This window comes from Vulpes vulpes, chromosome 4, assembly GCF_048418805.1.
Source record: "Vulpes vulpes isolate BD-2025 chromosome 4, VulVul3, whole genome shotgun sequence".
Lineage (NCBI taxonomy): Eukaryota > Metazoa > Chordata > Mammalia > Carnivora > Canidae > Vulpes > Vulpes vulpes.
The window spans coordinates 39,799,885-39,825,954 of NC_132783.1; the positions used below are offsets into that span (position 1 = coordinate 39,799,885).

Below are 26,070 nucleotides of genomic sequence, written 5' to 3' on the forward strand. Positions count from 1 at the left end.
GAAAACAGCTACAAACATTAATCCAACTACATCTTATAACCCAAATATGAATAATATAAATATGCCGACTAAAAGATTGTCAAAGTGAATTAAAAAAAAAAGACCTAACTATATGTTGTCTACAACGAATCCTCTTTAAATACAAAGAAACCCAAGGAGGCTAAAAGTAAAGGGATTGAGATATATCATGCTGACTCAAAAGAAAACTGGAATATAAAAGCTGGAGTAGCTATATTAATTTTAGATAAATCAGACTTCAGAACAAGGAGGATTATCAGGAATAAAGAAGGAGATGATAAAATAATTAAGGGGTCAGTTCTCTAAGAAGACATAACAATCCTGAATGTGTGGGCATCTAACAACAGTGTGTCAAAATACAGAAGCAAGAACTGAGAAGAGAAACAAAACATATTCACTAAAATAGCTGGAAAATTAGTATTTGATAGATCAATCAGGAGGAAAATCAGAAAGGATGTATATGATCTAAACAACACTACCAGTCAACAAGATCTATTTGACATTTATACCCTACCTAACAATAAGAGAATACATTTCTGAAGCCCACATGAAGCATTCATGAAGTTCACATTCTGAACCAGAACACATACCTTAACAAACTTAAAATAATAGAAATCATATAAATTTTCAAATCACAATGGAATTAAAGTAGAAACTAACAAAGATACCTGAAAAGTCCCCAAATACTTGGAGATTAAGCCACGTACTCCAAATAACATATAGGTCCAAGAGGTATAAAGAGAACTTTTAAAAAATATTTTCAAACAAGTGTGAAAATAATCAAAATTCAATGCAGTGAAAGCAGTATTTAGAGGGAAAGTTACAGCATGAAATGCCTATATTATAAGAAAGGTCTACAATCAATCACACCTGAACTTTCAACTTAGCAAACTAGAAAAAGAAGAGTAAACCGAAAACAAGAAGGAAGATGATTATAAAGATTAGATAAATATTAAAAAGTTATAATATAAATTATTTAGAATGTTGAAGAATCCTAGGATCTTATACACACTATGGGGAAAAAAGTATCTAACTGCATTACAAATATATGAACCAATTTCTCTGAGGAGATGGGAAAGAAAAATGCTCACTTATGTAAGTTGGGGAATAAGTAGAGATTGTAAATCTAAAAAGGGGATGTAATAAGCACCGTAGTGGAGTTGATAAAGCTATTTCCCTTGGGGGTACAAGTTAAATTTAAACCACTATTTATGTATATTAAAATCAAATAACTAAGTAAATGGATTGTGTAGGGTGGAAGCCAGGTTTCTCAGGGTTGCAGTGGGAGGTTACAAACCAGCAAGGGGAGATATCTACATTAATCCATGTAGCTGTGACAATTTCTCAGACTCTGTTTTTGACAATCCTGAAAATGTTGAAGACTACTAGTCAGATATTTTGTAGGTTGTCTGTCAATTGGGATTTGTCTGAGGTATACATATGTGTATATGCAAAATATCTATACACATATTTTGTTGCTTTGTCAGCTGAGCAGGCTTAGAAACAATGAAACCCTGTAGGAAGGAACACCTAACAGAAGTTCTGTTTCTGATATCATTTTCTAAAAAGAGGAATCAAGGCTCCTTTGAGAAATAGTAGGTCTTAGAATTGGGGCATGGTATATAGAAGATGAGCCTGGAGAATATTGTAATGCCAGAAAGCAAGGAGATCCTCAAAAATAAATCTAAACAATGATGAAGGTGTGTTAAAGGAACATAAGAGCTAACTAACTGAAAGGGTTCCCAATGGCCAAAGCTGAAACAATTTAAAAAAATATAGCAGGGTTATAACTCAATTGTCTATAGGTACATAATGATATAAATAAATGATGAAATAAGTGAAGTAAATAGACAAATCTGTGAAGTAAATAGACAAATTATTTCAAATAATTTTTGCACATACTTTATTCTCAAGGAAATAGAGTATAATTCCACATTCCTTAAGTGTGTGCTAAGGATAGAAACTTTCTCCCAAAGAGTAAAGTATGGAAAAGGGAAAACAAATAATAACTTTATAGTGGATAAACCTGACAAATACTATCTCAGCTAAGTAATCAAAATTACCACCATCAGTGATGTCCTGTTGATAGCATGCATCTTTGATGTGATATGACAAGAATGTCCTTTTACTTCCATGGTCATCCTCCTAAAAACCCATAACCCTAGACTAATCATGAGAAAAACATCAGACAAATGTAATGTGGTATCCTGGATGGGATGCTGGAATAGAAAAAAAGGAACATTGGGTAAAAACTAACAATTTCTTAAAGTATGTAATTAAGAAATTATTAAATTTTGATAAATGTATCAGTAATAGGGGAAAGAGAGTGTGGGTTATGGATGTTATTACTATCTTCACAACTTTTCTTTAGATCTATAACTATTTAAAATAATTATTAGGGGGACACCTGAGTAGCTCAGTGGTTGAGCGTCTGCCTTCAGCAGGGTCTGACCCCATGTGCAGGGATTGTGTGTCGAATTGGGCTCCCTGTGAAGAGCCTGCTTCTTCCTCTGCCTATGTCTCTGCCTCTCTCTCTGTGTCGCTCATAAAGAAATAAATAAAATCTTAGAAAAATAAAATAATTATTAGAAAAAAAGACATAGGAATTAGTTTGGAAGGCTTCCAATTGGTCAAGTTTGGAACAACTTATTAAAATAAAAATGATATAATGGATTATAACCTATAAAAATCCATGAGTCCTGATAAATGAATAAATAATTGGGAGACAAGAGGATCCTCTTCTTTATAATATCAACCAATAAATGTAGAAGGGATTACAGAATTAGGATATTATCAAGGGATTCTTTCTTTTTTAAATATGTAATTTACTTATTTGACAGAGGACAAGCCAGAGAGCACAAGTGTGTGTATGTGTGTGTGGCAGGGAGGTGGATAGCAGAAGGAAAAAGAGAAGCAGACTGTACTCCAAACAGAGTCTGGCATTGGACTTGGTCCCAAAACACTGGGATCATGACCCAAGCCGAAGGCAGATACCTAACCAAGTGAGCCCTGGGTGCCCCTATAAATGGATCCTTAAACTAGTGAGTAAAAATTTGAAGAGGATCTGGAAATTTACATGGTCTCAAATTTGTCCCATAAACTACCAACTAACTGTATTGAGGAGATTATGAACTTTGTAGTTGAAAAACTTGGCAGAAACCACCTTAACCAAAGGACCAAAGTTAACATCGCCAATATTGGGACAAATAATATCATTTGCCTACTAACATGATGTACCGAGAAGCACCCAGAACCACATCTGTGACATTCTTGTCAAAATGTAAAACCAAGTTATCCATGAGGAAACATCAGACTTAATTTGAGACAGGTTCTACAGGAAATATTTTTTAAAATATCAAGTTAAGAAACCACAAGGTAAGGCCAGAGAATGGTTACAGATTATTGGACATTAATGAGATGTGACATTTAATTGCAATGTGTGGAATCAGATTGGCTCCTGGTCTGGAAAAACATAGCTTTGAATATATTATAATGATGAAATTTGAATATGGACTATGAATGGATGGTAGTATTTTAAGTATTCTGATTTTGATAATTGTACTGTGGCTATATAAATGAATGCCCTTGCTTTACAAGGTATATACTGTAGTATTTTGAAATGAAGAGATGCAATGTCTTCAATCTACTCCTGGATGGTTCCCATTTAACCCTATTTCTTTTTCCCATTCTTTCTATCCTTCAATCTATCTGAATAATGATATAGTGGAAGATGCTATAATAATAGTAAATCTGGATGAAGATATATGGCAGTTCCTTGTTTATTCTTGAAATTCTTCAACTTTGAAATTATATCAGAATTACAGTCCCCAAATAAGGGCTGTGAGGGATCTGACCTCTATGGAATTGCTATTCAAAATGTGGTCCATGACCAGCAGTATTTTCAACATCTGTGTGCTTCTTTGACCTGCTGGATCTCCTATCTCAATTGGATCTACTCCATCAGAACCTGCGGTATAAAAAGATGTTCAGGTGTTCATAATACATACTAAAGACTAACATACTCCACTCTTTTTTTTTTCCTTTTTAGCTGCCCACTCTTTAAAACTTTGTATGAAATGTTTAGCACCATCTGTAGATGCCATAGAGAATCAGAGTGGATGGTCATTTATCCTTTTATGTGGTCAAGTAGGCTCCATGCATGTGCTATGTCCATTCTCATTTCTTGACTTAATCCACGTTTCTCTACTCTGCATGGTACAATGATAAATTCAGAAACTTATTTAGTCACATCTGCTTAATGTATATCATGCCTTTATTCTAATCTCTTTCAAGGCTCAGTTCAACTCTTACCTTTATCCATGAACAATTCTCTAACTCCTTGAACATCTTTAAACCTATAATTATTGTCATTGTTAAGAAACAATTTGATACTTTTTTTTTTTCAAAGCAATTTGATACTTTTTATCAGATGCTGTTTTCTGGTTCTGTTCCTGAGTTCCAATAGATTGTATGTTTCCTACTGTTATAGGCCAGATTTTATAGATGTACCTGTCTTCCAGTTCTCTGTTACAACTCTCTCCACAGTATGATGCTTATTCTCTAGAGTATGAGGAAGAGGATTCATTAGAAATGACAAAGGACATACTAGAACTTCTGGTTATTTATCAAAAACTGAAAAAGATACATTGTATTAATATTTGATAACTAGATTGGCAGAGTATATATAATTTATGGTTTTTATAAAGCTTAGTAGAGATGTAAACTCAAAACATTTTGCTGATGTGGTCATGCAATCAAAAAAGTTTGGAGACCATTACTTTATAGCACCATAGAAAATATTCAACATATGTTTCTTTTTTTATTCTTTTTAATAATAAAGGGAAAACTGCAGGAAGAGATAAGAATCCTAATAGTAGAGATGTTGAGTTCAGAGACTAACCTATTCCTTACTGGCTTGGGAAATACGGTTATGGAGATCATTCTTAGGTGGCATTGTACCAGAATTATTGTAATAAATTAGGATTCAACTTTCTGTGGCTAATCAGTGGTTCCTCATTTGATACATTAGGCATCCTAGGACAACCTGACGTTGAGTCAAATAAACTCAGAGATTTTATGATTGTAAGAAAGAGTATAACTGTGTTTTACTGCAAAATCTCTAATCATTTTACATTCAGTGTTTAAAAATGCTAGGTTTTTAAAGTAATATGCTAAATAGAAAATACTGTGAAAACTTATTTGATAAATAACAAAAATACAAAATTTGTTTTGTATAGTTCTTTGATAAATACAAAGCAAAACTTTCATTTAAATAACATGCATAAAGTCTAAAGATCCTTTTTTAAAAGAAATGGAAATCCCCGTAAGTAACTTATCCTGGTTCTAATTGTGAGAATATAAGTAGTTGAAAAACTAATAATGTGTGTTATTTAATAATGTGTACTATTTATATAATTTTCTACATAGTGAACAATAAAATAATTAGCAAGTATAGATAAAAGATTATTATTTCTAATGTATGAACTGCTCCTAGAAATTTGAAAAAAAGAAAAAAACAATCACTCCACTGAAAAAATAGACAATGAGTATGAAAAAACTAATCAGATAATGTATTTTTGAGTCATTTGTACTTAAGAGAAATATAAAAGTATACTGAAACATTATATATCACGCATAAGATTTGTAAAATTTCAAATAGTAACACATTCTGTTGTTGAGACTGTAGCATGTGCATTGTGTTGAAGGTAAATTGGCACAACCTTTATGGAGGGCAATTTGGTAAAGATGTTAACATAACAAATTACTTACACATTTTGATCTAACAAGTTTACTCCTGAAAATTTATTCTAGACATACTTACTCATGTTAGATATCATGCATTTATTAGGCCTTTAAGTGTGGAGATTTGCACTGTATGGTTCTACATTTAAAAAATTTATATTTAAAAATTTTTAATCTCATAACATTATGACTTTGTGTCCTCCATGCGTCATATCAAATAGCTCACATGTATTACTACAAACAATGGGTATCTTGATCATGTTATTTAAGTTAGTATGTATCACATTTCTCTACTGCAAAGTTATTTTTTCCTTTTATAGTCAATCATCTCTAATGGAAGATACTCTGAGACTAGACAAATCTCATTTCTCCTTAAAGATTTGCCACTAATTTTAGTATCTATTGGTGAATCTTGCCTGCAATAATTATTGTGGTGTTTGATTACAGTTGATTCTCCATTTCTCTCTTCTAATTCACTAGACAGAATTTTATTTTACTATTTTTATTTTTTTAAGATTTTATTTATTTATGAGAGATACACAGAGAGAGGCAGAGACATAGGCAGAGGAAGAAGCAGGCTCCTCACAGGGAGCCTGATGTGGGACTCAATCCCAGGACCCTGAGATCGAAACCTGAGCCAAAGGCAGGCATTCAACCACAGAACCACCCAGATGCCCAGAATTTTATTTTTAAAGTTATTCCTTCCTCTATCTATTTATTCAATTATATATATCACTATATACTCATGAATATTTAACTTATTTTATAAAATCCAATACCATTATTATTTACTTTATTCTTCAACTTGATTCAGCTTCAATCATTAGGACTATTTGGTCATTAAGTCATAAGTCTTGTTGGCACTTCTATTCTTTCAAAAGCCCTATTATTTGATAATTTTCTTATTTTCCCTACACCACCAGATATTCCAAGCTAACCTTATATTTCCCCTGTCTCAGCCCTGGAATCAAGCACTTCCCTCAGCGTCCCTAGAGAAATCATTTTTGTGGCACTCATGCCAGAAATGCATAATCCCATACTAATTATGAAAAAATTAGATAGATCCTATTGAGGGAAATTCTATAAAACAATTGATTAGTATTGCTCAAATGTCAAAGTCATAAAAGACAGAAAGACTGAGGAACTTGTACAGACTCAGAGACCAAGGAGTTATAACAAAATACAATGTGGGATCCTGGATAGAATTGTGGAACAGAAGAGAGGCATTAGTAGAAAATTTACTGAAATTAGAATAAGAAAAAAAAAAAAAGAAATTAGAATAAGACCTGTGGTTTAAATGATAATATTGTAATAATGTTTATTTCTTGTTTTAGATAATTTTGCTGTAGTATATATTAAAGTTATGAAAAGTATAGTAAGAGATATAAGGGAATTTGTAATATTTTTGTAACTTTTCTGTAAGGCTAAAATTGGTTTTAAATTAAAAATTAAAAAATTTTTAAAAATACATTGAAGTAGTCTGAAAAGCTCTCCAAAATGTATTCTAAAATCTCAGAAAGAAAAATTCAATTGTATATTATGTCAAATATGCATGTTTATAGGTATGTTTGGAATGACACAAATAAAACAATCAATATTTATAACCTCTGTAGGGATTCTGGGAAACAGAGTGAAGTAATTTCTATCGTTTATTGTTTTTCTTTTTTTATGTGCATGTATTACCTAGGTAAAACAAAATAAAAAAAAATTTATCGGGCTTTATATTGCCAAAGTAAGTATAATGATTTACAGGGTTTATATAAAAAGTGTGTGGATTATTATTTAAACATATAATTAAATAAATAATGATATTTTTAATTTTATTGATGAGATTCATACATTTTAATGTCAGAAGATCATTTAAATTTATTTATATCTCTTTAATTTTTTAAATAGTTGTCTTCAGAGGGCTGTAGGTCTTGGAATCCACTCAAGTAGGCTATAATTTAAAAAATGCCTGATCACCAGTGCTGTAAAGGTCTTTCTGTCTCAATAATTGATTCTTTTCCACATCTGTACTCTTGCCTAGAATGCCTTTCTGACTTTTCCCTTAACTGGCTATCTCCTGTGCTTTAAAACTCAAATTAGATTTAATCTTCTCCAGAAAGCGTCTCCTGACCCCTAATCCCCAAATTTGGGCTTGACACCAATCCTATATGCTTTCACTATGCTGTGTCATAACCTCCATTTTAATATAATTATTTATTTTTTAGTCTCCTTCTTAGATTACATGCAGCTTAAGGAAAGAGACTAAGTATGTTGTCACTGTACTATTTATACTTCAGAGAATGACAAACCTTTGTCTAAAATAAGATTTTTTTAAAGGGTGCAATTAAAATAAGTTTAAACTATGAATAAAGAAATCCCATGCTTCCTGTCATGAACAGATCCACACAGGATTATATCATCTGTATGAAAACAGAGTGAGTTCACAAGGTCTAAATTCTAGGGGGAAAAAACAACCTACTAAATTTAAAAGAAATAATAGATAATAGCACTTGAAGGAATCTGAGAGATGAATCCTTAAGAGCCTGCTGTTTTCATTCTATGCTTTTTTAAAAAATTGAGATATAATTGACATATAGCATTAGTTTTGAGGGTATGACAATGATTCAATATATGTATATATTGTTAAATAGTCACCACAGTAAGTCTATTTAACATCCATTATCATTCATACTTAAAAATCTTTTTTTTTCTCATGGTGAAAACATTTAAGATCTATTCTCTTAGCAACTTCCAAACCTACAGTGCAATATTACCATATCCACTACATTGTACATTACATCCCCAGAACTTATTTCATAATTGGAAGTTCGCATTTTTGAGCCCCTTCATCATTTCACTCACCTCCAACCCCTCAACTCTGGCAACCATCAATCTATTCTCTAAGAGTTTTATTTTTTATGTTTTTATATATACCTGAGATCATATAGTATTTTCTTTGTGTTATTTCACTTAGCTTCATACCCTTAAACCCCATCCATGTGGCTGCAAATGGCAAGACTTCCTTCTTTTCAATTGCTGTATAATATTTTAGTGTGTGTGTGAGAGACATTTTCTTTATTTATGTATTAATGAACACTCATGTTGTTTCCATGTCTTGATTATAGTAATTGATGCTGCAGTGAATATGGAGGATATGTATCTTTGAATTAGTGTTTTCTTCGGACAAATACTCAGAAGTGGAATTGCTGGATCATGTGGTAGTGTTCTTGATTTTTTTTTTTTTTGTTCTTGATTTTTTGAGGAAACTCTGTACTGTCTTTTATAATAGGTGTACCAATTTACACTCCCACCAACAGTGCACAAGGGTTCTCTTTCCTCTACATTGTAACACTTGTTTTTTGTCTCTTGATAATAGCGACTCTAGTAAGTATGAGGTGATACTATGAGAACCCACTTTTTATAAACTTGAGGAAAAAGTAGAGTAACTTGCTGTTTAAGTTGGGTTCTTTTGGCTAAAAAATACAGATTTATATAGTAAAGGGGGACTTTATTCCAACATTTCACTTAGGGTATTAAGAGTGGGGCCACAGTGTGCAAATTAGGAGACACTAGAGGGAATTATGAATCCTACAAAGGTGTTCCTCTGTCCAGGTCACCAGAGCTCTGAATGTGGGTTGGGTATTAGTGTGGTTCTCTGCCTTGGACTTGACATTTTCATAAAAGCACAGCTTTCTCAAGAATTCACCATGACCCTAGACAAGAGAAATAAAACTTTACAGAAATCTCAGAAACATTATGTATCTAGACAGTTCTGAATCCACAGTAGGGGGGTCCTAGTAGAAGGAATTCCTGTGTACCCTTCCTACAACTTTGCCATTAACAAAACTCAGTGGCTATCCCCATGACATTTTGTTTTTTTGTGTCTGTTTTTGCTATTACCAATAAACTCCTTCTACTTTGTGTACATTCAAAATAAGACAGAACAAAAACTATATATTGTAGCTTCTAACCACCAAACTTTATGAATTATCATAACTCTAGTTTTTAGAATCCCTTGTGGCCCCTCTCATGGTTTTTCTTATCTACAAATATATATATATTTATAAATATATACATAAATATATATATATATACATATATATTTAGCTATGTTTCTCAGTACCTCATTTTATTTTTATTTTCCAGTTTAGTTTCTGGAGACAGTCTGTGTCTGCTAATTTAGTGCATGTGTATGTTTCTGTGTGTGGGGCTGGGTCATAGATTTATGTCTATTGTGTACAATAACCTTTGGATGGCTTAGGAGTCCACACTTAGGCTGTTATGACTGAAGGAGGGTTGGAAGATGGAACAGGAATTATTTTTCTTAAAATTTGGCATCCTAGAAAGTGAATGTCAATACTCTGAAAAAAAAATCAAAGTCAGAAAATATAATGGACAAAATTAAGGTTGTAGTTCCTTAGACATTAGTAGTCTGCCAAACAAAATTAAAATTAAAATCTGAAGCCAAAATATATTAGATTCAAAAAAGCAAATTTATATTTTGGATTTTTTTATTCATATACATGGTAACCTGCAATTTCTGGGGCTCCAGAAGTGCTTTAGATGTGTTGTTTGACACCTTATACACAATGGACATTCCATCAATATTAAACAAGTGTGGTAACAGCTGGAGATATTTCACAAGATGCATTTTTTCCTCTCTTCCTGTTGGTGTTCTCAAGCTTTGCTTAGAATAATGTTTGAATTAATCTTCTACATTAATTTCTAAAACTCTAAAGTTAGTGTCTATGGAAACATCCTGATATTTAAACATCTAAGCTTAGCTTCAGATATTTTGGATATCAGTTCATTAATTTTTCTTTACAATAAACTGACTTTTTATTTTTAAAAGTTACTATTGTTTGAGAAATCACATGTAGAAGACAGAAGAAAACCAACATATTGGTGCAGTTTTTCTTTTAATAATCTTAAGACTTCTTTTCTATAATTACTTAAAATGTTGAATAATTTCTTTTTCAAGACCTGTGGCAGATTTCTTTTATGACAGACCTCACAGGTTCTTCAGGGTTCAGAACCCTTCATGGGTTCTCTCTGTCCCAGTCTCATTTGTCATGAGAAGCAGAGTAGATACTGTTTAGGTTGGGTTCACATCTATAATAGAGTACACTTAACATATTACAGAAAAAAACTCCATAAATGTAGAGTTTATACATGTAACTTAAAGGAATGTAATTCCTTACAGAAAGGTGATTAAAAGCCACAGGACCTTGTTGTTGAATGTTGGGGGAAAAGAGACATCTCACAGAGTGCATTGGAAGGAAGTGGCGGTTAAATAAAAATGCTGTTGCTGCTCCTATCTACCAAATTCAGTCCACTTGATCAAATGGTTGTAGCTTCAGGCATCACTTATATGTCCTTGATCCGCACTTTCTATTCCCAATCCAATTCATTTTCCTAAACTCTAGATCCATATGCCCACAAGTTTACTGGATATTTCTATTTGGATATTCTAAGGAAAGCTGATTCTAAAATGTACTTATCATTTAGCTCTCCCATTTCCAAACCACCTTTACCTGGGTTCCTATTTTATTGAATGACACCAGTATCCACTTAGTTAGTCAAGGCAGAAACATATTAACCATTCTTTCTTTCATCTTCATATTGGTTACATTCCCAAGAACACCAATTCTTGGTTATTCTACCTACAAAATATTTCTATCTGTTTTTGTGCCTAGTCTCCTTATTCAAACCACCATTATTTTTTCACTTAAAATACTTTGTTATATCTCTAATTTTACTCTTTAGCTCTTTCTCCCCTCTGGAGTTGAAGTGACTTAACTAAAATGTGAAAGTGGGCATTTATCTTTCCTGCTTGCTTCTTTAGCAGAATCTGTATCTTTGCTGATCTTCACACTACATTCTAAGTCTTCCTGAGTTTCCTTTGGTTTACTGACTACATATTCTTACTCATTGCTCTAGGCCCATAATCTTACTGCCTGTTTGCCTGAGAAACACTTTCTTTCCCTGGCTAATTCTTACCAATTGCTTTGACTCTCTGCTTTGCAAGGTTAAATATCTCACTGATGATCTTCTAGAGCACTCTGTACCTCCTCTATCCTATCCTAAGATCATTCTGAATTAAAATTGTTTATTCAAAAGATGTTGGCCTTGTAAGCTGTAAACCTGATAAGGATAGAAACCATGCCTAACCTCTTATACCTCATAACTCCAACATCTAAGAATTTACCTAGTAGGTATCAGTGAATACTTGTTTAATGAGTGACTGAAAGTACTCTGATTTAACCTATTTAATAAGAGTATATTGATCTTATCCCATGCTTAATTGATTATCAAATAAGAACAAGGCTTCCCATAATAGATAAGCAGAAAACACATTTTTTTTTTTTCACGTGAAGTGTGATCCATCCGCATAACAATTGTGGCCTATCTCCCCATCCTCACATTCTACATTCTGGAGGAAGTGGGTAGATTGTGTGACTTATAAATTTTGGAAGAATGAATTGAATATGTTTGCTTAGTTATTTCTTTTTATCTTTTTCTTTGGGCCCAAACCTGTTTCTGCTTCACAGAAAGTGTGCTTCTCTAAGTGTTAAAGTTTACAGATGTAGTCTCCCATGTGAGAAGATCTGTAGTGTCCTAATCCTTCCCATACCTGGGTTGGTATCTGTTAAAATATGGGTACACAATTAGGAAACCTGCTTGCTGTAGCTATAGCACCATTCTCTTTTATCAGATTATTTAGCATTAAAAGAGATATTTTAAATAAGTCTTTAACTTAGTCTGCTCCAGCTGCTACAACATAGTACCATAGACTGGATAATTTAAACAACAAGCATTTATTTCTCATGGTTCTTTGCGCTGAAAAGTCCAAGATGAAGGTATCAGCAGAGTTGATGGTGGCCGGTGAGAGCCTCTTCCTCATTTTCAGATGGCCACCTGCTTGCTGTATCTTCACATGGCAGAGGGTGGGGTGCAGAAAGGAAGAGGACTCTGGTCTCTTCCTCTTCTTGAAGGGTACTCACACCATCATAGAGGTCGCACTCTAGTTCTCACAAGAACTAGAATATTCTAGTTCTAAGTATCTCCCAAAGGCCTCACCTCCAAATACCATCTCACTGGGGATTAAGGCTTCAATATATGAATTTTGGAGGAACATAAGCATCTAGTTCAGAGTATCTTCCATTAGCTTTTCTATCTTGTTTTTTAACTAGCTCAGAAAAAGGGAAATAGAGTACTACTTACTGAGCCTCACTGAATCTCAGCATTGTCAGTGTACCATTTCTGCATTCTAGGCTATTTTCTCCATTCATTCACATAGTCAGCAAATACTTATTAAGTGTCTACTATATGCCAGGTCATCCCTAGGAAAGTTGATTCCTCCACCTGGGCTTTAAAAACAGAATAGTCATCAGAGAGTTCATGGCTTTGTTCCCACTAGATTGTAAATTAAACATCACGTTGAAGTTGTATTGGATAGTGTTTGGAGTTCCTATCATTCTAAGTGGATTTCAAAGTGTGTATAGTTTGCTTTGAAAAGTATTTTGTATGTATAATTCATTTTGGGAGACTAGTTTATATGTTCATGTCTTTTCTACCACTTTTTAATTCTTCTAGGTAAGAATAAACTGTTTTTTAAGCTTCTGAATGTTTCCAACATTGTGCCCCTGCCTTCAATTAATTTAATTTGTACTTAAAGGATATCTATAACTACATTTCAGCAAAAACAGTTTCCATAGTAACATCATAGATTTTCTAAATTCAGGCTATGATGTAATCAACTAAAATGACTATCATACCAAAATTCTCATTTATTTCATCTGCAACATTCCTTATTTATATCTATTGTGATACACACATATTTTCCACATCTGAATTTAACTTGGAGGTGTAGGACATTTTCCAATTGCTTCTATTTTAGAAATTCTTGTTTGATTTTAGAGTATTATGGAATTTACATTTCTGCCAGAGTTAAGATATCGACAGAATAGGCTGGATTATGTAGAATATATATATATGATGTTGACCTACTTTTTATGAAATTATGGAAATTTTCTATCCATGCTGACAGCTTGTGGAATATCATTGTAGTCAAAATATTACGGGAGAGTGAATCCCGCACACTAAATTGATTGTTACTGTTAGATCTATTAACATATTACATTATGAAGGAGTTGAAGATCTTGCCTTTAATTTCCTAAAGTACTCAATTTACTTAGATTGTTTTTTGCATTTCTATAAATTTTTTACTTAATTGCTTTCCCATTAAGGAGTTGTGAATAGTTGTGAATGCCTATTCTGTGTATTTGTATACAATTGGTATTACTCTCCAAAGGGCTGTAATGGTATAAAACTTTAAGATCTTTGCTTTGGGGTTTATATAAGGTATTTATTTGACTAAATCTAGACTTTAAGCCTGTAAGCTCTGGACAGAGAATTTAGTAAATAGCTTTTCTTTACTCACATAGAATTTTTCTTTCTTGCTCATGTTACTCTTTGTTCCTTATTTATGGCCATGTCAGAAATAAAAATGTGCAGGATAGAAAAATAAGAGCATCTATTTGTGGACATATTTTAGGGGATAAAAGAAAAAGGGACAAAGGAAAAAAGTCATTATGTATGTTAATACTGCCCAGGATCCTCCATGTATTTCATGGAGGGCCCAGAAGAGTTCAGTATAGTCTTCAGAGGGAACCCTTCATAGTAACTTACCAAGATAGATCCAGTTGCTTTTTCTTCTTTATATTCAAAGAAGTTTGTTCCTTTTATAGTACATATATACTATTATATATGTAACTATCTCCTCTACTAATCTCTAGGTTCTATAAAGATAGTAAGTTCCAAGAAAGCATTTGTCACATTGGCAACAGTTTCAGAGACATCAAATAAAGATGAAAATATGCTGGGTTTGGGAAATTTGGAGATTGTTGGTGATATTTGCTGGAATAAATTCAGGAGGTGTTTGGGCGTATTCACCAGCATTCACTCAGGTAATATATGCCATTCCATGTATTCTGTGCAGAAAGGTTTGCATATAGAACTAAGGGTTTATAGGTTGAACTGAAGGACAGAAGTTCAGGGAGGTGGCCACAGAGGATAAGGGGAGCTGTTGTCCAAATGAGGAATTGACACAAAATATTTTAGTGGGGAGCACTAAAGTCTTTCTCAAAAGTTTGCCAGAAGCTCCAACAGACACATGAAAAGATGCTCAACATCACTCATCAACAGGGAAATACAAATCAAAACTACAATAATACACCACCTCACACCTGTCAGAATAGCTAAAAACAACAACACAAGAAACAACAGGTGTTGGCAAGGATGTGGAGAAAGGGGAACCCTCTTACTCTGTTAGTTGGAATGCAAACTGGTGTAGCCACTCTGGAAAACAATATAGAAGTTCCTTAAAAAGTTAAAAATAGAATCACTCTATGATCCAGCAATTGCACTATTAGGTATTTACCCAAAGGATGCAAAAATACTAAATGAAAGGGATACATGGACCCCAATATTAATAGCAACATTATCTAAAATAGACAAGCTATCCACAGATGAATGGATAAAGTAGATGTGGTACATATATAATAGAATATTACTCAGCCATAAAAAAGAATGAAATCTTGTCATTTGCAATGATGTGGATGGAGTTAGAGAGTATAATGCTAATGGAAATAAGTCAGAGAAAGATAAATACTAAATGATTTCACTCGTGTGAAATTTAAGAAACAAAACATATGAGCAAAGAAAAAAAGACGAACTAAGAAACAAACTCCTAACAATAGGGTACAAACTGATGGTTACCAGAGGGAAGGTGGGTGGGAGGATGGTTAAAATAGGTGGTGGGGGTTAAGAATTTGTGATGAGTACCTGGTGACGTACAAAAGCATTGAATCACTGTGTTGTACACCTGAACCTAATATAACATGGTATGCCAATTAAACACAATTAAAAACTTTTAAAAAGCTTTCCAGAAGTTATAACATGTCTCAACAATCTGTAGAAAATCCCCAGAAACTCTCTTAATTTGGAGTAAAACAGATGAGTCCTAACAGCTGCCACCAAGCCATGGGCTCTCCTCTCTCTACAATGACCATATGTCATCTGCTTTCAGAGTATAGTAGCTTCTACTTCACTTCAGCCTAATTCTTGCCCTGGTTTCTTGTATTGATAACCTCTAGCCTAGAACCATGAAGAGGGAGGAGTTCTTGGGAGTGAATTTCCTGGGCCTAGAGAGGAGGGCTAGTGTTGCTGAGCTGATAACAAACAGTCCAGAGCAGGAGTACAAACTCCAAACAGAAACTGGTTACTGGGGATTAAGAAAAAAAAGTGGGCCACACAGCAGAAACTTTTTTTAATAGAATTTTTCTGATTTAGAACTAAGGAGATGGTGGGGAGTATCTGTGGCAATGTGCCTGAGAAGTCTAGGCTGAGTAGGAAGGAAAATGAGGCCGGGAGGGGACTCATAAAAAGGAGCAAAAATGAAAGGAATGGGGTGAGAAAACTGTTGAAAATTTGCAGAATAGATTTAGTGTGAATAAAAGAATGCACTTGATGGGATGAGCACTGGGTGTTGTATGTTAGCAAATTGAATTTAAATAAAATATTTTAAAAATAAAGGAATAAAAAAACTAGAAAAAACCCCAAGAATTGTGGCAAAGAGTGGATTGTTGGGATTATTTTTAGTGGTATAGTACTTTCAGATGACAGGGAAAAAAGTTTGTTAAAGCCAAGGGATAGGTGAAGGGAACCAGAACTGAAAATATGAAAAAAACTGAAGAATATGGGTAGTGAGCAGGGCTACTATATACAGTTGTATGGTACACTACACTACATCATCATGCATATGGATGGTGCACACAGTGGGTGTGCATTGCATACCAGTGTGGTCATCCATGGTGGTCCTGGACTGGGTATTGGTTCTGTGAACCTTGTTCACTTACAACCTTGTGGCAGGGACTACCTTTTGGTTCTTATAGTTATCTAAGCAGGAAAGTCAGGTCCCTTTGTGATTGGAGGCTCTCTGGATGGAGCAGAAAAAGAAATGAAATCTACTGGAAACAGGTTTCAGAGGGTATGGGAATGATCCCTTAAGGTGTGAGGAACATTTTGATTCACAGAGAGGGATAGATGCTTCACAAGTGAGGAGAGCAGGAGAAACAAAGACCTAGAAGCCAGAGAGTGCTCTGTTTGTACAGAAAATACATTCTGTCCTTTTCAGAGCTGTTCCGAAGACAGATCTTACCATGATACACCTCATGGTATTTATGATAAAAATTATGAACCATGGCCTTCTGATGAAAATAGAAATCCTGAGCATGGAAGTTTATTGACACTTGGAGAATATATTCAAGTGAAAGGAAGCAATGTTGGACCTATAATAGTGGGTCAGGTCAGGAAGTTATCTACTTTTAACGGATGGGCAGAAGGTACAAATCAGAGCCAGAAATTCTCTGCTGCTTTTAAAGAAGTAAAGCTAGTTGGATTAAAAAAAAAAAGAGAAATGGATTAGTTTTTCTTTGTTACTAGAGATCATTATTGGTCCTATCTAAGCATTTTAGCTTTGCAACTATGAAAATGGAAGACAACAAAATGATAGATTGTACCAAGTACTTTCTTAATTTGTTCCATGAAATTATTCTGATATATTCATAGTGTTTACTTCAGAGAAACAATTGTTTCCGTAAATATTTGTTTTGAATTTATATTATGCAGTATTATTCATTAAAATTATAGTGTATAATAAAATAAGCATCATTATATTGCTTTATATGGAGGCTTTGCTCCAAAGACCCCTGAAAGATTTATGAAAATATTGCAATAAACCCTGTAACATTCTTGTGTAAGAGGTACATTTCATTTAAAAATTCTCTCAGAAAAAAAATTCTGTTGGTAGTAACTCTCAGAAACAATGAACTATTCACCCACATAAAAGCAATATAAGTAGAAGGAAGAAGGTGAGTGGCAGCCAACATATACAACCTCTTAAATTTCTGCTGTTGTATCAGGTATGATTGGCTGCTATAGTAAGTAAACCCTGTTAACTAAGTGACTGAATACAGCAGAATATTTTTTTAGCATCTCTTTTTTTAAAATATTATTTATTTATTCATGGGAGACACACACAGAGGCAGAGACATAGGCAGAGGGACATAGGCATGAGAAACTTGATCCCAAGACCCCAGGATCACAACCTGAGCTGAGACAAAGGCAGATGCTCAACCACTGAGCCACCCAGGTGCCCCTGTTTTAGCTTCTCTAAAGTCCAGCTGATGGTGAGGGGTGAGGAATGATATAGGAGTGAAGAGGGCAGTCATAAAGGCACAGAAATTATAGGAACCTGTGCCATTTTCAATGTATGTCTTCCAAAATTGACTTATACGTTCATTGTCATATACACTATGGATGGTAGAATCGAAAGAGAATCATATAGGAGATTTTTTATTTGCTATCCTCTTTCTGTAGGCCAGAGCATAATCACACCTTACTGCAGGAGACCAGGAAATGTCCCTGTGTATAGCAGGAAGAAAGAAATGGGTTTGATTAACAATCTGTGAGTTTCTGCCATAATCACTGAACAGCAGTTCACAAAACATGTATGTTTTCTGATGCAAGACTATGAAATATGGCCTGAGGTTTTTTTTTAGCAACTATTTGGCATCTTGACGTAGGCAACAGTACAGCAAAATTTTCCAGGAAATAGTTTTCCACAATAGTACTTCTATAGTGGCTCAGTAATGTAGCTCTCTAGCAAAAATTTCTGGTATGATATAATTATTTGGGCCATGCATACATGAGTGGGTGTTGCAACTTTAAATGTATCCACAATAAAGAAAAAAGAGAAGAAGGCATTTCCTCTCACTCATCACACACATATACACCCTAACCACATGCAAAAATCCTGAATATAGTAGTAATGCTGGTTCACATAAAGTGGAAGGGGGAGAGCAGCTCGAATTTATTTGGCAACCCAAGGTGAAAGTGGGCTTGGATTTAATTCAGGAAAATAATAAAAGAGGTAAAGACTATTTTGATTGTAAGGAACAAGATACTTCTCAGAAAAGATCCCTATGTGACGAGAATAATGATTTTAAACAGGTTAAAAACAGTACATGGAAAAATACCTGTATTAAAATAATATAATGATTTTCAGCTTTGGCCACTGGTGGACTGAGTAATTGTGGACTCTCCTTCCTCTGTCAACACATAGAAAGCATGAGAGAAGAGATATAGACTACAACTCCAATTTAAAAAATATCCTTCTATACATGTATTCTCAAAGAAGATATCTAACTTAAAAAATTAAAAATAAAACAAAGTACTCTTGCATAATGCTCTTCAGGTAGCTTAAATGCTTCACCTTTAATGCCAAGTTTCATAGTCATTTCTTACGTAAAGCCTTTAAGACTAGTCCCAATTAGGTTCCGTTGTGCATCTTCACTTTACAGACTTTTATAGATTTCTCCTTTTCCTATAAAAACAGCAATAACTGGTGCATGGTTATGTTTACACAAATATGTAATGGCAAATGATTGAACAGACAAGATTAAGAAAATCCCTGTGCAAAAAAAAAAAAAAATCCCTGTGCCTTGATAACAACTATTTTGTTTTGTTAGTTAAATTTGATGAGTTGGACTTTGCTTCTGAGCTATTCAATGAGAGTAAAAGAATTCAAGGACACTAACTCATTTACAGATGTTAGTGATGTCAATAAATACACAAAACTAGTAAGTTGATACAGAAGTATTAAATAACTCAAAAAAACATTTTATAGTCATTTCCCCAGTTTATTGGCTCAGATTTTAGATGGTAATGTTTTATAATCTTTTGGGGGTGACTAGGAATTCTTGCCCCCTACAATTTTTTGGCCTCTATAATAAAGGGTGTTGTCCCTCATCTCATTCAAAATACATGCTTCTACTGGCTTTATCTTGCTCAAATTTATTTTTCCAATTTAATACTGAATAATGTCTTAAAGGTGAAAAATATTCCAAAATGAAAATAGCATAAATAAAACATTGGCTTTTATTTTTGATATGTTGAGGTTTTCTAATTTGATATTTTCCAAATTGTCCCTCTTATTGGAGTATTCTTTTCCAGTTATTTTTTTTTTTTCCAGATTTCCCATTGAAGCTCGCGTTAGGGGAAGACACTCCTGCAATTATCTTTTGAAATTCTGGAAGTGCAGTATCTCTTTAAAGAAATTCTATGGCAGTTGCTTCTATCTGTTGGGAGAAAAAGGAAGCCAGTTATTGTGACAAACTAGTGCTATCTATTATTTTTTCATTTATTTCTCTCCCGTGGTTGGGAATTTACAGTCAAATGCTTTTTTCCAAGAATTCCTCAAGTGCTCCACCTAAACATGAAGCTTCCTTTAATTTCAAAAACAAATTCTCTAATGAGGTTAGTGCAACTTAATTCCATCAATATTTATTGGTTTTCCAACTTGTGTGGATATTTAAATATTTATTTGAGAGAGAGAGAGAGAGAGAGAGCATGTAAGCACGAGGGTAGGGGGCAGAGGAGAAGGAGAGTGAAATTTAAGCAGACTCTATGCACTCAGTGGAAAGCCCCACTTGGGCTCCATCTGAGGATCCTGAGATCACGACCTGAGCTGAAATCAAGAGTCAGCTGCTAAACTAACGGTGCCACCCAGGCACCCCGTGTGTGGGATATTTAAAAGACACACAATACAAATGAATAAGATTTTTGCTGATCTTAAAGAATTTACAGTCTCACCAAAGCTGTTACTTATTTTTATCCCTTTAATACATATCTTGTAGTTATTAATGGTTTTATGACCTTCAAATTCTGCAAATATGCCTATTGGAAAAACTTGCAAATGCCTTCTTCTCTGTGTTGCTGTAGTGGGAGAGTTTTAGAAAGCTTTTGGTGGGAAACAACATACCTCAAACACAGATGCTATCATTAATCTTTCCCTGCATTTTAAAAAGATCTTTACATGATGTTTACTTCCTGTGTGATATTATCAATTTTTGTAGTGCCTTCAGTGGCTAAGGTTAAACACTATTCATTTCTGTTTTACTGTGGTTTGGCTGTTTAGCTCATTCATGCTTTCTATGTGTGCATTACAAAGAATCTAAAATATTAAGAAATCTTGCAATTGTGTAGAGGACCTAGAGTTATGTTTCAATAAACAGATTTTAATTTATTTGTTTTTTCTCTTTGTAATTTCCCCAGCTTCACTTTTGGGGCTACCCTCCATCAATCATACATTCATACATTTGTGTGCCCTAAAATCCCAACTGTGTGACAGACAAAAAAACACACATGAAGCAAGAAGAGGAGAAGTAAGGAACACAGGGAGGGTGGTCCCTGTGCTAGGGAGGAAATAAAATCCGATCAGATAAAATAATCCATGATAAAACGGAACACATATTTGCATAAAATTAAAAAATACAATACTGCTTTTGAATTTTGAGAAACTCAGATATCTGATTTGGCCATGAGGGAGTAGGGTGGTATAGAGTTAATCTCCTGCTACAAACAACTAAAACACTGTATAAAAATATAAGAAACAAATATTTCAGGAAATGGATAACAGGAAATGCAGAACTGAAAAAGGGAAACAAAGTGAACTCTACAACTACCCATATATTATGAGTTGTGTAGTAATTTCCAGACTATAGGGTAAGAAGGAAGAACCCAAATGTGATCTGGTAATTTCATAAATTAAGAAGACAGAGTTTGGTGTTCAAGGAGACCAAGTTGACTAGAATTCATGGGGCAGAGAACTTAAGATTATGAGGCTACACAGAAAAAGAATCTAAAGGAACTTAATATCTTGCCACAAAAAAGAAAAAAAAACCAACACTCCTTAAAGGAATAAAACAAAAATCCGTCTTCAAAAATGCACAATTCGTAGTGTCCATTATCCAATAAAAATTACTAGATATACAAATAAGCAAAAAATGTGAATCATAGGATAAAAACTAATTATAGGAGACATAAAATTGTACTGCAGCAGAGAGCATAGTTGACTGATCTCTCTAGTTGCTATCATTCTAATTCACTCTTGTTTTGGTGCTAAGGACATACTTCCTTGAGGTTGCTCACAACCAAAGCCTTAGCATGGTGAAGACACTAATATGGGTCTATTACAGAAAGATCTGGGACTCCTTTAATGGGCAACTTTGGCTGAAACTCTTGTCGAGTTGGCTTTGATCAAACATTTTTCTTTGGAAGCATGTTACAGTCCAAGATTTTTCTTTCTTTCATCTCTCCTTCTATACATGTCAGATCTATGTCATGGTCTAAAGAGTCTCCATACCTTCTATTTCTCCCTTCACCATTAAATCTTTTGCATACCAAAATCCCATCACACCATTTGCTTCTCAGTAGACCCAAAGTGACACAACTGGCATCAGGAATTATCCAAAGAAACAGGTGGTAAGACTGGATTTGGGCCTGGTTTATTCACTAAAGGACAGGCAAAGTGGAAACCATCCTGAATGGTAGGTCTGGCATGGATAGTCATTGGTGTGTGGTAGTGTCATGATTGATAACAGATTTTGCTCTTGTTAGACTAAGAAAATGTGACCTTGCAGTTTCAGTGGGCCATTTGAAAGATACAGAAAAAAAAAATTACTGCAAAGATAGTGGAATTGACTCTTTATTGATGGGTTGTATTTATACTACATAGAGAGAGAATGAGAAGCTAGGGATTGTTAATAAGCAGTTAAATACTAAGTGTGAGCTTTCTGAAAGCTCATTTTTAGCTTTCAGAAAGATCCTTCTCTCCTGCAGTGGAAGGGCAGGTATCATTGAGCTGTGGGCTAATATGATGGAATTGCAGAGTTCTGGAGTCATTTGAAAGCTCATCCAAGGCTGATCTATTCTGCTGATGTCAGGCCCATTCTGAAACATGGAATGTGGGCAAATGGTTGGATACCTTTGAGGGTATATTGACTGTGTACTCTCTCCCTTCCCTCAAACTTTCAGAACTTTAAGCAGTAACCCATTGTTACTATAAAAGTTAGTACTTTTCCTCAGATGGACCATATTACAGAGATTTCTCTCCCAAAAGTCAGCAGAAGCCTCCATAAGAGGCTTCCCTTAGCTTCTCTCTTGCTTGCCACATTGGTTGGTGGTTGGTGCTTGATCAAGGGAGCTGGAATTAATGACTGAATAAGAAAAAATAATTAATTGGGAGCAATTTCTTAGCACATGAGATTTATTACCCTAGTAAGAAGCCTACAGGAAGGAACAAATTTTTTGGCAGGGTTTCCCTTAAGAAAATCAATGGTGGTGGTCAACACTGAGTGAAGTAGAAATGTCTGAATTGTCCTGGCATATGTAAAGGGAGGAATAGAGATGCTGAGGGAGTGAGTATGCTGTATTGGATACATGAGATGAGAGGACCCATTAAGGGTTGGTTCCTCAGGAGGGCTCAAAGGATAATACCATTCATTAAGGCCATTAAGAACATGCTGTTGAAAGAAGCACCAGCATCACTAAGTTCATTGGTGTTTTTTGCAGGATAGAGCTGAAGATGGGAGAGGTAGTCACAGACTTCAGCTTATTAATACACACAAGAATGTTGGGGCCCTGAAGTAATGGAGGTCAGGAGGTGGTACTTAATCATCAGAAATGAGGAGGCTGCAATTACTTTAATTACCAGCAAGATCAAAGGAGCAGCCAAGAGGACTCGTCCCTGAGGAAATTATAGAGATGGTTAATAAAGCCTGGGGTCTCTTGGGGCAAAATCGTGTGGCAGCCAACAAGCAGGCCAGTAACAACTATAACCAAAAAGTTACAAAAATGAAGGTGCTGAGAATGCTTAGCCAGGTAAAATGTTGCTACCTGTTGCTCAGTTTCTCAGTCTGAGCCAATTTTCAGGTCCACTGACTGGAAAGGGGGCTGAGTCCATAGGAGCAAATACTCCATAACACCACAGCACATATATGCTGTAGTCCTCTCACTTTCCTTCCCCAGAGACCTATGACCAATTACTTGGGGGACCACACATTAGGGAAAGGGATGTACTAGTTCTCTTTTGCAGCCATAACACACCACAGTAAATTCAGCAGCTTAAAACAGCACCTGTTTATTATTTCACAGTTCTGTAGGTCAGAAGTCAGCACAGTGTGGCTCAGTTGATTCTGTTTAGGCCAAAATCAAGGGATCGGTTGTGTCATATTCCTTTCTGGAGGCTTCTTTCTTGGAAAAGAAAATGCTTCCATCCCCCTAAGGCTGTGAGCAAAATTCTGTTCTTTATTGTTATGATGCTGAGGTCTCCATTTTCCTGATGGCTGTCAGGAGCTCTTTAAGGCCACATTTATTCCTTGTCACATTGCCCCCTTTATCCTCAAACTGGCAACAGTGCATTGAATCCTCACAGGGACATCTGGGTGGCTCAGTCAGTTAAGCTCTGCCTTCAGCAAAGGTCATGATCCCAGGGTCCTGGGATCAAGCCCCACATTGGGCTCCCTGCTCAGCGGAGAATCTGCCTCTCCCTCTACCCCTCCCCCCTGCTAATTCTCTCTCTCTCTCTTTCTCTTTCTCTCTCTCTCATGCTTCTCTGTCAAATCAACAAAATCTTAAATAGAAAAAGGAATCCAGTTACTTGGCTGGCTCAGTTGGTTGAGTGCCTGTCTTTGGCTCGGGTTATGATCCCAGGGTCCTGGGATCAAGCCACATGTCAGACGCCCTGCTCAATGGACAGTCTTTTTCTCCTTCTCCCTCTCCCTTTGTCCCTCCCCACACTTGTGGTCTCTCTCTCTCTCTCTCTCTCTCTCATTCTCTCTCTTAAATAAATAAATATATAAATAAAATTTTTTTAAAAAGAATCCTTCTTGCAATTAAAATCTCTTCTACTAGTGGGTCTCTGACTTTACCTGGAGAAAGTTCTCTGCTTTTAAGGGCTTATATGAACAGATTGGGCCCACTTAGATAAACCAGGCTAATCTCTGTATTTAATCTATACCCTTAATTACATCTACAGAGTCCCCTTTGCTGTGTCATGAAATATATTTATAGTTTCTAGGACTTAGAGCATGGGTAGCTTTGGGATCCATTCTGCTTACCACAGGGGAACACCCAGACTTTTAAAGACCTTTGGGACAAGGTCTGAATTGATATTGATACCTAGATGGCCTAAGAATCATCATTGTTTCTCTGTTAGAATGGGGGCTCATGGAAGCTAAGTAATAAATGGAGTCTTTTTTTCTTTTATTTCAGCCTTCTTTATATTTACAATTGCCCCAGAGGAGGCACATGGTAGCTTCTTAATAGGTGGTAATTGAATAAACTAAGATTGATATGCAAACTCATTTTTTTGTGGAGTCTTGAATAAAATCAGCTCATGGTAGGCTCCTTGAGTTCACAGATTCACCCTATCAATGTGTAATTGGAGCCAATATGGTTGGTAGTTGGAGCAACTGTCACATTGCTTGTGGACAAAGAGCTATCATAATGGGGAACACCAAGTGGGAATTCCTGAAATAGTAAACAAAATAAAATTTTAAAGGACTGGCAGAAAATAGTGAGACCATTAAAAACCTACAGGCAGAAGGAATAGGGGTTCCTATCTTATCTCTGTTTAATTTTCCAGTCTTGCCCCTGTGTAAACTAGATGATCCTGGCAAATGACTATAGATTTAACCATTATCAGTCTATTAGTAGCCCCTAATATCGGTTCTTCCATATGTGATTTTTTTGCTAGAGGACATTAGTAAGGTCTTGAGTACATGGTATGTAGCCATTGATTTGACAAATTCATTATTTTTCATTCCAAGTTAAAAAGTAGATCTGAATAGTTTGCATTTATGTAGAAGTCACATAAATATTCATTTATGGTTTTGCCTCTAGGCTATTTTAACACTCCCTTCTATTATAGTCTGAAGAAATCTGAAGTGTTTGGACATCCTGCCAATCTTCATACTGATCCATTAAATTTATTACATCATGATGATGAGGTAGGATGAGTAAGATGTGGCTAGTGAAACAGAGACCTTGGAAAGATACATGTGTACCAGAGGTTGGGAAGGAAATTCTCTGTAGTTTCAGGGACCTGCTTCAGAGAAAATTTTAAGGGACCAGTGGTCAGGATGCAATGATATCTCCTCTAAAACAAAAGACAAATTTCTGTATCTTGTATCCTCTACATCAAAAAGTGAAGCACAGTATTTGGCATACCTCTTTGTGTTCTATAAGTATCCAAGATATTCTAGAGACATTCAAAGTATAATAAGTGAATGTTACAAATAATCTTATGACAATAGATTTGAAAACCTAGAAGAAATGGACAAACCCATATAAGGCACAAGTTATCAGACCTTATGAAGGAACTGAAATCTTTAACAGTCCTATATCATTTAAAGATAA

General features: G+C 34.9%; 1 long non-coding RNA gene across 2 annotated transcripts in view; it reads left to right on the top strand.

The window, feature by feature from the left end:
* The window catches only part of LOC112934237 (uncharacterized), a 91,066-nt gene extending 70,170 nt beyond the window's left edge, over positions 1-20,896 (top strand). The window contains exon 5 of one of the 2 annotated variants that reach the window (XR_012001037.1): positions 19,844-20,127. This is a non-coding gene — a long non-coding RNA (uncharacterized lncRNA). Of the gene's footprint in view, positions 1-19,843 lie in introns of both variants that reach the window. The other variant, XR_012001036.1, reaches the window with a different exon arrangement.
* The last annotated feature ends 5,174 nt before the right edge of the window (positions 20,897-26,070 follow it).